This window comes from Crotalus tigris, unplaced genomic scaffold, assembly GCF_016545835.1.
Source record: "Crotalus tigris isolate CLP2741 ecotype Arizona unplaced genomic scaffold, ASM1654583v1 scf7180000017952.28453644438:3035480, whole genome shotgun sequence".
NCBI lineage: Eukaryota > Metazoa > Chordata > Lepidosauria > Squamata > Viperidae > Crotalus > Crotalus tigris.
Genome location: NW_024096741.1, coordinates 1,385,863 through 1,402,157, shown reverse-complemented (window position 1 = coordinate 1,402,157; position 16,295 = coordinate 1,385,863). Strand labels below are relative to the sequence as shown.

Genomic DNA, 16,295 nt, shown 5'->3' with positions numbered 1-16,295 from the left:
CAATGTAAAGAATAAAAACAGTGGGGAGAAAGTCTACATTTATCTGAGAGAGAATTCAACTTTTTTTCCAACCCCTCCCTATGGGAAAAGGAGAAGACAGAGGTTAGTCAGATATGCTATTCTGATATTCCCACTATGGGGTCTAGGACAACTTGCTGTGGCCAACTTGCCAAGACTATCTCACTGAGGCCAACTTGCCGCAGCCAACTAGCGGTAGGACAACTCACTGCAAGACAAATCCATGCAGGATAACTCAATGGAATAAATGTTATCTGCTACTGTTTTGACATTATTTCCATTTTTGTCAAAGGAAATAATGTTGAGGAAACAGTGGCAGATAACATTTATCACGTTGAGTTATCCTGCATGGAATTGTCCTGGGGTGAGTTGGCTGCGGCAAGATGGCTGCGGTGAGTTGGCCATGGTGAGTTGTCCCATTCCACCCATCATGGCTGAGCTGAAGGGAGGCAGGAAAGGAAGCAAAAGGAGAGTGCTTTAAAAATGGCAGGATAGGCTGGGGGAAGACAGTTAGTTTGGGGTAGTGGTTAAGGAAGTGGCCTAGAAACCAGGAGACTATATAGTAAGTTCTGGTCCTGCCTTAGGCATGAAAGCTGGCCAGATGACTTTGGGCCAGTTACTCTCTCTCAGACCAACACACCTCACAGGATTATTGTTGTGGGGAAAGTGACTAGAGGAGGGAATATTAGATATGTTTGCTCTCTTCATTTAGAAAGTAATAAAAGTGAGTTAACAGCAAAGAACAAGCTTACAAATCAGAACGTCAGTGGTATAAGAAGAGGGAAGAAAAGCAAAAGCACCGGAAACCAGTGGGCTGGTTTACTGATCATGGGGAGGGGGTGTTAATACACACCAGTCTTGCAAAAAAACATTGAGGAGTTTAAATCTCCCATCCCTATGCAATTGCTAAAGACGAAAATTAAAATGCTAACAAGATCAATTTATGCTTCTTAATTTGCATAATTAATGTTCTAGGCACATGAAATAGTTCAGTTTGTTCACTTACTAAAGTAATGCCCCTTTTGAAAGACAAGTGCAAATTAAATAAGAAAGACCCCCATGATCAATCTTGTTTGAAAGACTGGAATATTAACATACGCATATACAGTCTGGGAAAATACCGTAATATTGACTATCATGTGGTGTAGTTTATGTCATTGGTAGGCAATCCATTACTGTGAACTACATGCAGCTTGACACCATTTGTCTGGCCATAGTCATGTGCACTGCCAAAACTGGGTAGAAACAAGGATGTAAATTTTCAGCAACACATTTTTTCAGTTGGGTCTCTGAATGAAAATAAGATGAAAAATATGTATAATATATTCACTGTGAACTAGAACTTGGGAAGATTCTTCTAAGGTTATAGCCTGTTTTTTTAAAAATATATGTCTATGGATATGTGATTTCTGGCCCTTGAAATTTCCTTACCTGGCAATGGATAAGAAAAGGAAAGCTGAAGAAAGAGACAGAAGGGCTAATTCTGGCTACACAAGACTGAGCCCTAAGAACAATTGGATATAAAGCCAGAGTTGAGAAGATAGCAACAGACAGCAAAAGTTCCCTCTGCAAAGAAGCTGAAGAAACAATGGACCACTTTGTCAGTTGCTGCAAGAAGATTACACAAGATGATTGCAAACAATGGCATGATATACTAGCAACAATAATTCAATAGCGTATCTTCAAGAAATGCTACTTGCTTGCAAGCAACAACTGGTGGGACCACAAAACAGACAAAGTATCAGAAAACAAAAAAGCTAAAAAAACAGACAAGCATCTGCCACACAACACTCCAGATTTAACTGTTAATAAGAAAGACAAAAAAATCTGGATAGTGGACATTGTAATAGCTGGATATAGCAGAAGAGAAGAGAAAGAATTGGGGAAAAAAAATCACAAAATGTAAAGATCTGCAAACAGAACAAGTGTGAGGAAAGAAAACAAAGGTAGTACAAATAGTAATAATAGGTCCCTTCGGTGCAATTCCAAAGCATCTGGAACACCACTTGAATAACATTGGTATTGACAAAATCACCACCAGTCAATTACAAAAGACAGCTTTACTTGGAACAGCTTGCATCCTATGACACTACCTTTAACAACAGCATCTGTTTATCCCAGGTCCTTGGGAAGAACTCAATCGGTGGATAAAAATGACAAATCAAGTCTAAATATCTGGCTGACTGTGTGACCAACCATAATACTAATAGCACCTCTATGACTTGTAGGATCTTGGTTAGGACCCTAAACTTTAGAATCAACATCTAGCCAATCCAATTGTGATATTCATTTGAAGGTATAATGGGCAAAACTGCAATAATTCCATTCCAACTCTCCTTTCTGTAAGAGGCTGTGACAATTCTAAGGACAATGAATATACACAGTTTGACAGCATGACTGTAATTTGAATACTTCTCCATTTGTTCTTTCTATAGCAAACTGTGAAATTCCCCGTTCACTCTTCTCCACTCTAGTGTACTTCGGCAACCTAAGTTACAAATCCTCACCCAAGTGGCCTCAACCCTGGAAATAGAGAAGTGACAGGCTTTCTGTGCTGCTGTCGAAAAGGGTTGCCCTACAGCATGCTTTGTGCTATAGGAAATATGCTGAAGAGTTCACTTGGCATTACATGCCGGTATGTCATGAAGTTCCAAACAACTGGCCAAGTGGGATAATGTTTTCCTAGCCTGACCCTATCAATTTCTTCCTATGCAGTTTTTAAAAACACTGACAGCAGGAAGAATCTGAGCTGAAAAAAGGGTTGTGACCCAAGCCTTTTTATTCAGAAGTCTAAGCCTTATGGAGAAAAATATGCTTGAGAGTTCCTGACAGTAAGCCTGAACATTCTTTGGAATTCTTTTTCAGACTGCCTTTGATGCAAGCCAGTGTCTTCTGGATGAAAATGAGTAAATCTAGCTTTCAGGGAGTGAATGTCATTTTCAAGGATCCCTCACTCCAAAGGGGCACATGCTAAATATCAACTTCAGAAACTGTGTGGAATATTCACCACAGGAAAATTTGATCTTATTTAAATAATGTGAAGATGCCTTGTTAGGATTGGAGATCCTTCTCTGAATGAACAGACCTGCAGTGCCAGAGGCCCAGAGAATTTTTTATCAGTGGCTGTTTTCTTTCTTGTTTCAGCCTTGAGAATGAAACATATGTATATTAATTGATACAATCCATCTTTCTTTCTGATAATACAGACCAAATTTTATACCTTCTGGCTGGAGAATCTGGTATGCTAGATTATATGACCTGTTTGGTCAGGATCTGGCAGACCATTTTCTCAAGCAGGACTAATTATTAATTACTCAGCTATAACCTTGAACCATGATTTGGATACTTTCTTTCAGACTTTTACAGCAAGGAAATAACTTTTCAAATGTTTGAGTCACATTTGGGGAAAAGTATATATATTTGCCCACACAGCAAAACTGCATTGTCACACATTAGTTGCAATTTGGTTTGATTTTGGCATAGTGCACCTTGCCAAGCTAATCCTTTTAGCTTGTAAATTACATCTAGCCAAGTTTGGTTTATTCAACAAATTATAGTTAAACAAATCAGGGATTTCTGTGGATCTTAGCAACATGAAGGCTATGGATGCCAAAATACCTGCTGCATCTTATAATGGCACTTAGAATCTCCCCAAATCATTATATACTCTCTTTTCTTTCCTCTCTCCCTAAAAATAAAACTAAGGGTAGTTCCATACGGTGTCTCCACTATAAAGAAAAAAAAATGCTAAGGACAGGATCAAAGAATTCCTGACATTCCCCGAGACTTCCAGTGGGATCAAGGGGGCTTAACTGGGAGGAGTTGATTCTGATACAAGATAATGACAATAATAATCATTGCTTCACAAAGTTTGCACTCCCTCTTCTTCCCTCTTCCTGCTCTGCTTCTGCTTTCTATTCAGTAACTCTTTGAAGCCAGGGCCCCCTCTTCATTCTCTTTCCCCAAGCATTCTGCCCACTCTTGATTATGGTCAATGCTGCCTCTGAGCGCTGTAAGTATGATCACTTTCAGGAGAGGCATATGTTCAATTCTGTCTTCCACATTTTCCTTTTAAACAGGCAGAGATTTTTCTCAAGTTTTTTTTTTTCATTCAAGCAGAAACTTTATTCTAAATTCTAGTGCTGGAAACACTAAAGTGATAGCAACATTTGAACCATTCTGTACAATAATAGGCAGTGAGATGCATCCTATTGTACAGTTGGAGTTAATAATGATAATAATGGTAATTTTTTTCTGGGTAGCTCACAACATAAAAAAGAAGGATAAATATAGAATCAGAAAAAGAATTGACACAAGATGGTGAAAATCATGAAGCAAGATATCTAGTGAGGAGATGTCTACTGCCTCTAGACGTCAGCGAGAACCTCATTTTAGAGAAAGCACACTCTCTGAGTCATGGTTATAGTACTGCTTAATTGAAGGAACCAGGTTCATGCTAATACTGTCAGATCAAACCAGCTGGTCAGATATCACAGGAGACAGCTCTTAGATATATTTTAAGCCTACTCTAGGCCTTCTTAGGGCTTGTTTAGAACTGTGTTTTTATGTTTAAGTCTTACTGCTGAAAATTAAGCTTATTTCTGAAAATGTCAACTGAGTGTTCATTCAATGTTAGTTGAATAAGCTTGTCCCCTCCCCCCTGTGCCCTTTATGCCCATCCCTCAATAAACTGTAACTTGAAATTACAATCCCTTTTCTCCTTGGCATTAAACAACACCCTTTACTGAGTTGGCCATAATTTTGACCAAAATCTGTTTCAGTGATTTCTACGTAAATTTAATAAGATACTTAAGTCATAGGTAAAAAAATCTTTATATCTGATTCCCATAATGCTTTCAATCCCTTCAGGGTTCATCTTGATTTCTAATGAAAACCTATGAACTTTGAGATTCTACCTTTTTCTCTCATGGGTGATTAATTCAATCTAACTTCAAAGCCAGTCATAATTGCAGTCTCTTGTATTCTAACTGCTGAGATAACAGTAACCTGAAAATGCTACCTTAAAGAATCTCAGGTGAACTTGGCCCACAATAAGATTCTCATGAGCAAGAGTTGTACATTTTACACAATAATAGAATGCAACACAGAAATCTAAGCACCTGTGGTAGGGAGAGCTCTATTTTCCCCAAAAGGGTTGTCTATAGCAGGGTGTCAAACTCGCGACGTCACATGTTGTATCGCAACTTTTTTCCCCTTGCCAGAGCTGAGGTGGGTGCGGCTTCCACAGGACACATCCAGCCCGTGGGCCGGCACTTTGCCACCCCTGGTCTATAGAATACTAATTGCTTTTTATTTCTTCAAATATGAAGGGATAAAGCTTGGTATATTATTCGAACAGTGTTCCCAAAGTTGAAGAACATTTTTAAAAGAAACCAAAAATCATCATTCTAGCCCAGCCATGTACAAACCTACACACAAAATGCCCAGACTGAGTTCATATTAAATACAGAAATACAAAATGTGATATGTTCTGATTACTGAATTAACAGAAAACTCTATCAATGTGCTTGCAATAGTTCAATTTCTTTTTTAAAATGTAGTAATACATAAAATAAACCAGTGATGTTTGCTTCATTATTATTATCTATGATGGAAAGAGTGACATGATTCTCTAACCAACACAAAAAAATATAGAAAATTGTTTTCTGCTGAAATGCACAGTAATGATAGATTTATAGATATAAATTTCAGTATCCTTAAATAAGATTTTTTCAATCTGACACCTTCCAGATGTTTTAGTAAAATTCCCAGAAGATCAAGTGAACATTCTGAGAATCCTAAGAATTGCATTTAAAACATCTGGAGGAAGTCAGGTTGGGAAAATCTTCTCTCTGGTTTATGAAGTTAGTAAATCTAGCTTAGCTTGTCAACAATTTATCAAACATTGTATCAGGAATTTAGGATTATTTTCCAGGAGAATTCACAACAAAACATTTGAAAAAAACTATCAGCTGCATAGCTTTTGTTCTTGGAAGACTAAACTCTCTTAAATGATTTTAAAATCCTACAATTCTTTGCCATTTGAGGGGCTTGTTGACTGGAAAGTGCACATGGATGTAAGAATATGAGGGGTGCTTAACAGGATATTTTCAAACATTTGAGCAAACTAAAATCTCTTCAGCACACCACCATTTATAGTTTTAAGCTATTCATTTCTCTGCTAAACTCAAAATTCAAAGAACTCCAAATGAGATAATGAGTACACTTCCAACTGATAAAATAGGAGGCTGCAAAAATAAAAAGTGTGCAAACACTGTCCCTTTTTCTCAGTTCATGCCCTGTTTGATATTTGAGGCTTTGTAAAAAGACTAATTGTAAAAAGAAGTAGCTATAAAGTCAGCAGAGTAGCATATCATTGCTAAAAAGTAATTTTCCAAAACCTTAATGTGTATGTGGGTTAGTAGAAGGATCTAGAAGTTGGAAGGTGGGTTGCGCCAGGACTTCTAACATGGGGAAATTCCAATAGCTCTGTAAAGTTCCACCGGAAACATGCAAATTCTGATTATCTGTAGGTGGTCAGCCGAAATGGGTTCAGGTGCTGGATAGAATGGAAAGTTTGGGGTATATTGGAGGTATAGAATTTTTTTTCAAAGGTCAATGTAAGGGTAATTTTGGAATCTGGAAAAGAAAAGGGAGATGTTGGAAGCATGACAAATATGAAAAAATAGTTTAAGATCCAATCTAGATTGATCACCGGGACCAGAGATTTAGTCTTCTGAACTTTCGGAATCATACTGGAGCCCATCCTCAGGGAACTTCTCTCACACCAGAATGTATCACACTGAGGTTGGACTCCAGCACAAGTCCAAAAGCTTGGAAGACTAAATCTCTGGTCCCAGTGACTGATCAAGATTGGATCCTGCAATATTATCCTGGAACATGTATATTTGCCTTTATTTGTGAGAGATAGTTTAGCCATTTTTCTTATGTGAGCCCTCCTTCCACCAACTGGGGATTCTATAAGAAAAGAATTTAAACGGCTCATAGAGACTTTGTCTTAGTGTACTCACTAATAAAAGAAGAGTGCAGTTTCATATCTAGCTTGCAAAATTCTCAGTTCTTTGTCCTGGCTTTCAATCTTTCTTCCTTAGTTATACCCTACTATTAAAAGCAGAAATTGTAAAGCAGTTGTAGGAGCAAGATTGAAATGGTAAGATAAATGCTTAGAGGCCTCAAACGTCTCTAAGAAACCCTGTATGCCTACATATCATAGCTCCATTTCTTGTTTTGATGAGGCAACTTGGTTGTTTGTGTGCCATCAACTATATTCAAAGGAAATAGGGCTCCTAGGACTTGTGCAACTTACTGGCAACTATAAGAAAACATGATCAAAAGGAAATTTAATGTATTCTATAGCACTATTTTTTTGTCCTGTAGTATTGAGAAATTTGACTGGAGAACGCCTCCTCTTTTATGAGAGAATAGAGTTTAATTACTCAAGAAGTAAATAGAATCGAGCCTTTTTTTAAAAAAAATCAACAGAGTATGTTTAGCATTTTTCTTAACTTCAAGGATTTACACACAAAGCAATCAATGGGTAAATAAACATATATAGTTAATAAATCACACTGCATCTTAGAAGAACCTCCAATAATAAAAAGTAAAAGTTAAAGGTTTGAGCAGATCTTTAGATGATGTTAATCATCTCCTACTTAAAAGCAATGCTATATAAAGGTGCCAGTTTGCATCTTTATATTTTACAGACAAAGACAGAATTTGTATAAAGGTAATAGCCATCAGAGACAATACATTATCTTGAAATGAACAAAAAGAACAAAAATCAGGAAAAGTATGAAAATAAAGTCAACATAGTTTTTAATTAACTTTAATTAACTTTTTTACTAAGTATATGCCTTTGTGCCCATTTGTTACTTGGAAATCCCTTTTTATGAAAAATCCACATTTAGTCAAAGGTTGGAGAAGGATCTCAGCTCTCTTTTTTTCTTCTACTGGATCCCTAGCCCCTAGTTTTATGTTTTTCTCGTACCTACTGGAAAGCTTCTTTCAGTTTCCAAAAGAACAAAAGGTTTCCCACCTGGAAAGAAAGGAGATGTGGGACATCTCGCATTTATCTTCAGGAACATCCCTCCAAAGATGGGGATAAGTAGAGAGTGTGTGTTTTGTACTTCCCATCTGGGGAACAGCTGTTAATCTTGTGAATGCTGGATGGCATCATAATTAAAGTGTTACAGATCATGTAATAATCAGAACATGTGTAACTTCTGTGAATAAGTGTCAGCCTTCCCAGGTAGACCTTTCCAGTCAAGAAATATGACTGGATGAATAATTTTATAAGGTTTAACAGACTTTTCCAAGTGTGATATAGTACAAGCTATCCTGCCATCTCTTTTATAGCCTGAGAAGTAAGGGAGGATCCCTTCTGAGTGTCTTTTTCCATGAATTAGCAGTTTCAGGGAGAAGGGAAGGGAAGTTAGTATTAGCTGCATATCTGAATCATGAAATGAACAACTGGAATATCCAAACTTGGAAAATAAATAGGTCCAGAAAATAATAATCAGAAAACATTATTTTTATTTATTGATTTTATTTATTTCTCTCTCTCTCTCTCTTTAAAAAAGTTGATATTGAAAGGTAAAGTTTCTTCTAATCACTGGCAGGAAGCTGTTCCAAAGGACTGAGGCGGCCAATGAGAAAACGTTTCTGAGATTCCATCATATGGCAACATTTAAGGACTTCACCCACCTGTTAACCTAGTAAGATAGGCAAATATTCTCAAGGAGTTGCAGTCCCACAAGTACACCTGGCGCTGTGCCATGCATGGTTTTATATAACAAGCAGCTTGAATTGTACTCAGAAAGCAACTGGAAGTGCAGCTTATGCAACAAAGGTGTTACTTGGGTGAACTGCGGAACACACACAGTTGAGTGTGCAGCAGGATACCACCCACATCCAAATGTTATCCACAAGTGCAACTAATGCTGTCTTAGTACTATAGTACTAAGTATAGTACTGAATTTTAAGTGAAAAAGGTTCACTTCACCCAAGGCCCTCTGTAGCTGGGAGATGTAAATCTGTTTTCCATTTTCGGAAAGTATATTCTAAAAATGAAAAAATAAAGCAATATGTTTTATATGGTGTAGATTTAATGACAAGTTTAAGAACTTAATTAATTAATTAAGTTTAAGAATTGAATTAATCCCATCTTGATACTAAATTAATATAAGGATCGTTTTTGTTATGTGTTTTTTCCTTAGTTACATTTATTTTATTTTTTATAATATGTGCAACATTTCTTTTATTGTAGAACCATTTTTTTTATTTTGCAGCTGTTTGCCTTTCAATATTTATCATTATTTTTAAAGTATTAATTATTATTGATAAAAGGCTCCTTTGTTTTAGAACATCTGGCAACAGTCAAGAAGCAATTCAAACCTTTTAATGATAGAAAAAAATTCTTTAGCAGATGGTTAATATATTAGGCATATCCAATTGATCATAATCATAATTATGCCACTCAGACAAGATTAACAGCCTCAGTGGCTTAAAACTAAAACTCATCACAACTTAAAGCTTCAGCACATAGGTAGGTGGTTGTATGGTAAAAAAAGAAAGCGAAAGAGTAATATTTACCATTTAACAATTTGGCTTCAAATTCTTCTGTTCTTTTATGGTTTTCATTGTTCTTGGCATCGTCTGTCTCCCTAATTTATTTCTGCTGTGCATTTTCAATTGCAACCAACTGTTGAAAGTTTTAAAAGTTGCATCATGTGACTGCAGAAAAGAAAAGATAAACAGTTTTGTTTCTTTCCCTCCTTCAGACTGTCTTTCCTCACTTGCATCTAGCTGTGGCACAAAAATGCCTTGTCAGCTTGTTTTCTCTACCACGACCCACCCCATGAGGTTGCCTTCATCTGATTCCCCTGAACATACTTGAGGCAACCTTAAGCTACCCTAAGCCATAGCTGCATTACAACAGTTCTCCTACCCTGCTTAGAACAATGCAACTTTGCTATAGATATAATCCAACATACTTCACCAACTATCCTGTCTGTGATGTAGTCAGGTAAGCTTCATAAAGTGAGATCAGACTGGTATTTCTAAGACCTCTCAGAAAGGTGAAAGCATAGATTCTACTCCTCTGTCTCATGAGCACTGGCTTCCAGGACAATTCTGCTTAGGGCAGCATGAGAGTCCAGTTGTAAATCAGTATTCCTGATTGAGGATTCAGAAACTCGGAAAGTCTGAACAGGAGTTGACCAGCAGTTGGTTTGGTGATGGGTGGTAGGGAGTTTGCCCAATGAAGTGTGAGAGAGGTTACCTTCTTTGCTGCTGCATAATGCAGTCCTACCCATGTCTATCTGCTAATGTTCAGACTATTCTTGGATATCAATTTAATACTGGAAGAGTATTGTTGAATGCTTTTGAATATAAGGTTAAGACCGTTGAAGGTTAAGAAAGATGATCTGGGGCCTATAAAAAGCCAGTTTGGTCCAGTGGTAAAAGAAGGAGACTGTGAGTTCTAGTCTGGCCTTAGCCATGAAAGCCAGCCAGATGACTTTGGGCCAGTCACCCTCTCTCAGCTCAACCCACCTCAGAGCATTGCTGTTGTGGGGGAAAATAGGAGGAGAAAGATGTGTTGGATATGTTTGCTACCTTGGGTTACTTGTAAAAGTAATAGACAGAGTATAAGTAAGTAAGAAAGAACATGTTCCAGCATGTGCACCATCCTGAGCTCTTCAGTTCCCACCCTTGCCACGTTAAGCAAGATAGAATTTTTCCTGCAGCTGAGGATTCAGACTTTCTTGGAAGGGTGGGAAACAAAGTGACTTACAGAGTTATGGAAGGACTGGATTATGAAAGGACATTGACACATTCCTTGACCATTTCTTACCTAAACAAGGGTAGGATTAATGCACTTCACCCCTTAACATTTATTTAAGCTGTTCTCCTCTAATAAGATGTTTAAGGCAAGACCATTTTCATCAAGTGGAATGAGAACAGGTTTTTTTTTTTTTTTTGAAAAGCAGAATAGCTTTGTCAACATTAACTGGAGGCTCTGCAAGAGACAAAATGCATGTTGTGCCTGAGCATTTCAGTCTGTTGTTTTGAGGAGGTATGTGTGTACCTTCCTGACTTCCCCTGATACAGTCTCTATAGATAAAAGTAAAATTTATGTCATGCGAACATTCTGAAACTTTCATAAAACAGGAAATGATTAGCCATTTCATTCAGACATCAGCATTTTCCTTTCTGTTTTTTGTTAATCTGCACACTTCCTTTTCTTTTCCTGTGAACAGTGTAGTGCAATAAAGAACATATAATCTGCAGTGAAGACTTCCTTTTAAAAAACAAAAACAAAACAACCCTCCACCCCCCACACAATGGATTTGTGACAGTCTTCCAGTTTCCTAAACTGGGAACAGAAACCTTCCATCTGCTCCTATTGTTGGCCTTTTTAAACTGATATTTGAACTGGTCATACTGGTTTGATGGGAATGCCCACTTACTGTCTATGTTACAGAAGAGATCATAAAATAGTGCATGATCACCAGCATCTTGGTTTGGGCCATGGCTATTTAAGCATAAGTCTTATTGAATTCACTCCTCTCCTCTCTTTTCCCCTCCTCTCCTCTCCCCTCCCTCCCTCCCTTCCTCCCTCTTCCTCTCTCTCTCTCTCACACACACATCTTTTCTTTTACCCCATTCCCCTAACATTTTAGGAGTAAGCTAGTTATCTTTTATCATTTTAATAACAACAGATAGCAACCAATAAATAGTACTGATATGTGAATTACTTTCCATGTGTTGGTGAGTGTGACCTATGGATGTGGGATTGTCTCTAGGCCTTGTTTTTTTTGTTTTTTTTTTTAAGAAAGCTGGGGAAATAAAGGAGGGCAATAAACTAAATACCCTTAATCTGATGATTACCAGACAGGTTGGGATAATCATTAGTATCATTCCAACAGGCATGCTGGCTGAGAAACAGAGCCCAGTTTAGCCAGGGGGTAGAGGATTAAGGAGGCTGATTTCACAATTCATTTATTTAAGCACCACTTTTCGGAGACAAGCAAAATTGAAGCTTGAAATGTATGGCATAGTTTATAGTGAAACCTGAAAATATAAAAATATAACAAATATTGAAATATAACTTAATTAGCGTAAGGTCAGTTTTTAGCCCTCTAAAATATAACAATAAATGGTGGCAAGGCTCAAATGAAGCAAAAGCTTTTCCAAGCAAATTGTTTTTCAAAGTTACTGGTCAGTCTAAAAGTACATCCTAGGACCTGCCAATGAAACTGATGTTGGAGATAATCAAGTGAGATTACAAGACATAGCCATTATTAGCCTTAGGAATTGTCAAGCTTTTTATCTGGAAGGCCCTTTTAGAGAGCCACAGCAGTGTAATGATGAACACACTGGACAAGAATCATAAAGTTCAAGTCCACTTTCAACCAAGTAAGCCTGCTGGATGACCTTGAGCCAAGTATTCTCTTTCAGATAAATGTGTACAGGAAAATTGGAGAAGGGATTGTTATGCCCAGGGATTGGCTCCTGGAAGAAAGTCCTAAACACATAAAGAAAGAACAAGATCAAGAGCATTCTATCAACAGTAGAAAATATTGGATTTTAGGATTCCATTGGAATAAAATTCTATGTTGGAAATTGGCCATTTGGAGGCTGTTTGTCAAGGTTATGTATCCCTGTTGAAATTGTAAACACCTGATCTGTTAACATTGAGAATCCAACCAAGGCTTTTCTATTCCTTGCAGAAAAAGTCCAGGGACAAACTATTCATCTTCCTCATTTTTCTCTCTCACTGCATCATATGTCCATGATGGTTCCCCCCTCTCCCACTCCATTATTATCAGTATCCCAGTAGAGAAAAGTCTGAGATAAAACTTAACATACTAAAAAAAAATGGGGGATTACATTTTTTTTACATTGCACTGTATTTTATGCCTTCATCTAATCATTTAATATTTTGAGCTAAGGATTACCTTGTGGCAATAAGAGTTGAAAAATGTAAGTATTTCAGTAGGAGCTGTGGTGGCACAGTGATGAGAATGCAGTATTGCAGACTAACTATGCTCACTGCCAGTTTGATCCTGACCAGCTCAAGGTTAATTCAGCCTTCCATACTTCCGAGGGTGATCAAATGAAGACCCAGATTGTTGGGGGCAATACGCTGACTTGCCAACCACTTGCATGGAATGATCCCCTCTCCACACACACCCCGGCCAGTCTGGAAAACTGGAAAGTTGTGGAACTCTGATTTACATGAAATAACAGAGTAACATTGTCTATTGGTTTAAGCTCTCATACTATCAATATGCTGATGATATCCAATTATATATCTTGACCCATTCCACCCAAGTGTTTCTGTCAATATTCTAACCCACCGTGAAGGGTGTTCATGTCTGTATGAGAAAGAACATACTCAATCCCAAACCTGGTAAGACCAAATGACTGTGATGATTTGGGTCCCCTGGATCTGAGGATTTTTCATGTCTGGTCTTTGATGGGGTTGCTATGCAATCTGGGTCTTTTCCTGGACTCATAGGCTCCTGCTCAAGCAGCAAGTAGCAACTATAATCAGGGAGGCCTTTATAGAGGTTACACCTTTTCCTAGAGTTGGAGGCCTTTCGGACAGTCACTCACAACCTAATCATCTCTTGACTGGATTGCTGTAATGTGTTATACATGAGGCTATTCTTGAAGTTACAACTGGTCCAGAATGCAGCATTACAGGCATTGGTGGATGCCCCACACTATGCCCATATATCATCATTGCTTTGTGAGGTACAATGGTTTTTCAATTGGCTTCCAAGTACAATTCCCAATGCTGGTTATTACTTATAAACCCCTATATTGCATAAGCTTTATCTAAGCTTCATCTAAGAGATAGATGAAGGACCATCTATCTCTTAGACTTAGAGAGACTCCCAGTGAGATCAAGCAGTATGAGTGTGCTCCAGGTTCCTTCAATCAAACAATGTCAAATATGAGTATGTTCTATGTGTGCATAAGATATTCCACTCAATTTCTGTATGTTTACTCAAAAATAAGACCTATTAAATTAAATTAAAATTACCTCAGGAAAATACACAAAAAACTGTAGCCTTAAAGTCATGTTAAACCACTTTTATTTCAAGCTCAACAGGATTTTTTTAAATGTCCAGTTTTTAACAAGAAACAGGATGTTTTATTTAAAGGTATATATTTTTAATTCCTAACAATTGTTGTCTCAGATACTGAAGACTATCACTATGTTTTGTGACTGATATCATTCTGAAAACTCAAAATGATTGTTTGCTTTTATTGGCCAGAAACTGGAAATCCTTACAGTATTTACATATTTAACAGTATCACCTTCATTCTGCCTGCCAGGTGTTTCTATTCAGTGCCCCAATTGTAATGACTCATTCAAAAACCCTTGGAGCTTGTTCCAAAATGTTGTTTATGTGAAGGCTGAAGTGGCACAACTCATTCCAAATTGCCTGGGTTCTCCTTCTTTGAGTTCCACACCCACAACTGAATTACTCTGAAGAATCTACCTTAGACTAGCACACCAGAAACTTAAAATGTACAAAAATAAATAAATAAATAAAATCACTGAACTCTTTTTATCATATCTGCTGAGTCCACAGAAGTTTTCAGCAATTTTATGTGATATTTCAAAAAAAGAAAAATGAATTCTCTAGTTTGGGGAGAAATAAGTGCTGATATTTAGCCTAAACACATTCTAATTCAATTTTTGCCACAGTTCTTCACTCTGAGGGCCCTTTTTTTTTTTCTGGAGGACACCAAGTAGTGAAATGGACCCAGAGAGCGCCTCGACCTAACAGATGGGGAAAAAAAAACTAAATAGGAATAGAAGAGAGAAGGAGGAAGAAGACATTATGGGCCCCTACCTATCTATTTTAGATAGCAAAATGTTTTGAGCCAGCTGCAACAAAAGCAGTGCAATGCAGACCTCTTCTCAAAAATACATGGTGCATGTTGACTGGACATCCAGTTCTGTCATAATATAGTTTACAATTACAGATTCAGATTCTGAAGACTCAAAAGATTTTAATACACCCTGCATAACACAAGTGGTGGGAGCTAGCAAAATAAAGTACCATTCAATCCAATTGAATTCAGAGCACAACAAGTGAAGTTTAACTTTAATAGGCTAACAGAGATAAGTAATAATTTACTCATGGCACCTCAAGTGCCTAAACATATTCTGTTTCCAGTTCAACATTTCAGAGTTTTTTTTAAAATGCACTCTGGGACTCAGCCATATTAAATCAGCCTATTAAAAACAGTAGATTATTTTGGATCATAGACAAGTGATTGTGTTCTTTTAGTGAATATAGTGATTAATATTACTTGCCTAGCTATTTGATGGTAATACAGTATCAGCAACAATAACAATACTAAAGTCTGGTAATTCAAAAAACTAATAAATCAGATTTGGCACCAGATGCTCATTTTTGAGTATAAGGAAAGAAGGCGGAAAAATGTCCTCTTGTTCTGTTTTTCATGCCCCACATAGTTAAATCTATTTTTTTTCTGAGTGAAAAGCCTTATATGTTGCAATTTTCCTTTATTCTTTCAATATCAAAGTATGGATCTCAATGAGTAAAATCAACCCTGCAGAATAAATTGGCAGTTATAGAGACAAACAAATAGATATTTCACATGCTGTATAATGAAAATTATGTGCTCTACAATTGAGCTTAGTCTCTTTCATTAGAAAATACCAATATACAGTGCTTTCTTTCCCTCTGCAGTTTGAATATAAAGTATAAAAGACTAAAAAGAGATTTTCGTAGACATCCCAGCCAAGGAACCAAAACAGCAAAGTTTCGCTGTTGGGCAAGCTTCCACGCCAAACACCTTTTTTTCCTCTCATTTTGCCTCTTTTTAACTCACACCCCCCCACCTTCTATAAGGAAAGGCAAAAGTCTCACTTACCCTCTCGTGAAAGATAGCCTCCATGTTTATGTGTCTCCCACTGCCACCATCAGCTTCCACACCAGGTGGTTCGACTTAGTCAATCAAGCCACACTCTTGCTGTGGTGCTCCAGCGCCTCATGGCTCCTCCTAGAGGAAGCAAAGAGTGCTGGAGGGGACCCCGTTCACACTGTACCACCAGTGGGGCATTTTCAAAAGCAAACAAGGATAGGAAGGGCAACAATAGGAAAAGAATGCAACTCTGGAAAATCGGTTGAAAAAAGGTGCTGGAACTCCATTCCGGTGTGTTCTATGACAAAAAAAAAAAGCCCTGCCAATACAAGTACAGAACC

General features: G+C 37.5%; 1 long non-coding RNA gene across 2 annotated transcripts in view; it reads right to left on the bottom strand.

Moving 5' to 3' along the window:
* The window catches only part of LOC120308859, a 41,408-nt gene that overhangs the window by 18,989 nt on the left and 6,124 nt on the right, over window positions 1-16,295 (bottom strand). The window contains exons 2-4 of one of the 2 annotated variants that reach the window (XR_005556939.1): window positions 15,964-16,252; window positions 9,631-9,771; window positions 8,578-9,098 (exon numbers count right to left, since the gene is read on the bottom strand). This is a non-coding gene — a long non-coding RNA (uncharacterized LOC120308859). Of the gene's footprint in view, window positions 1-8,577; window positions 9,099-9,630; window positions 9,772-15,963; window positions 16,253-16,295 lie in introns of those variants that run through there. The other variant, XR_005556940.1, reaches the window with a different exon arrangement.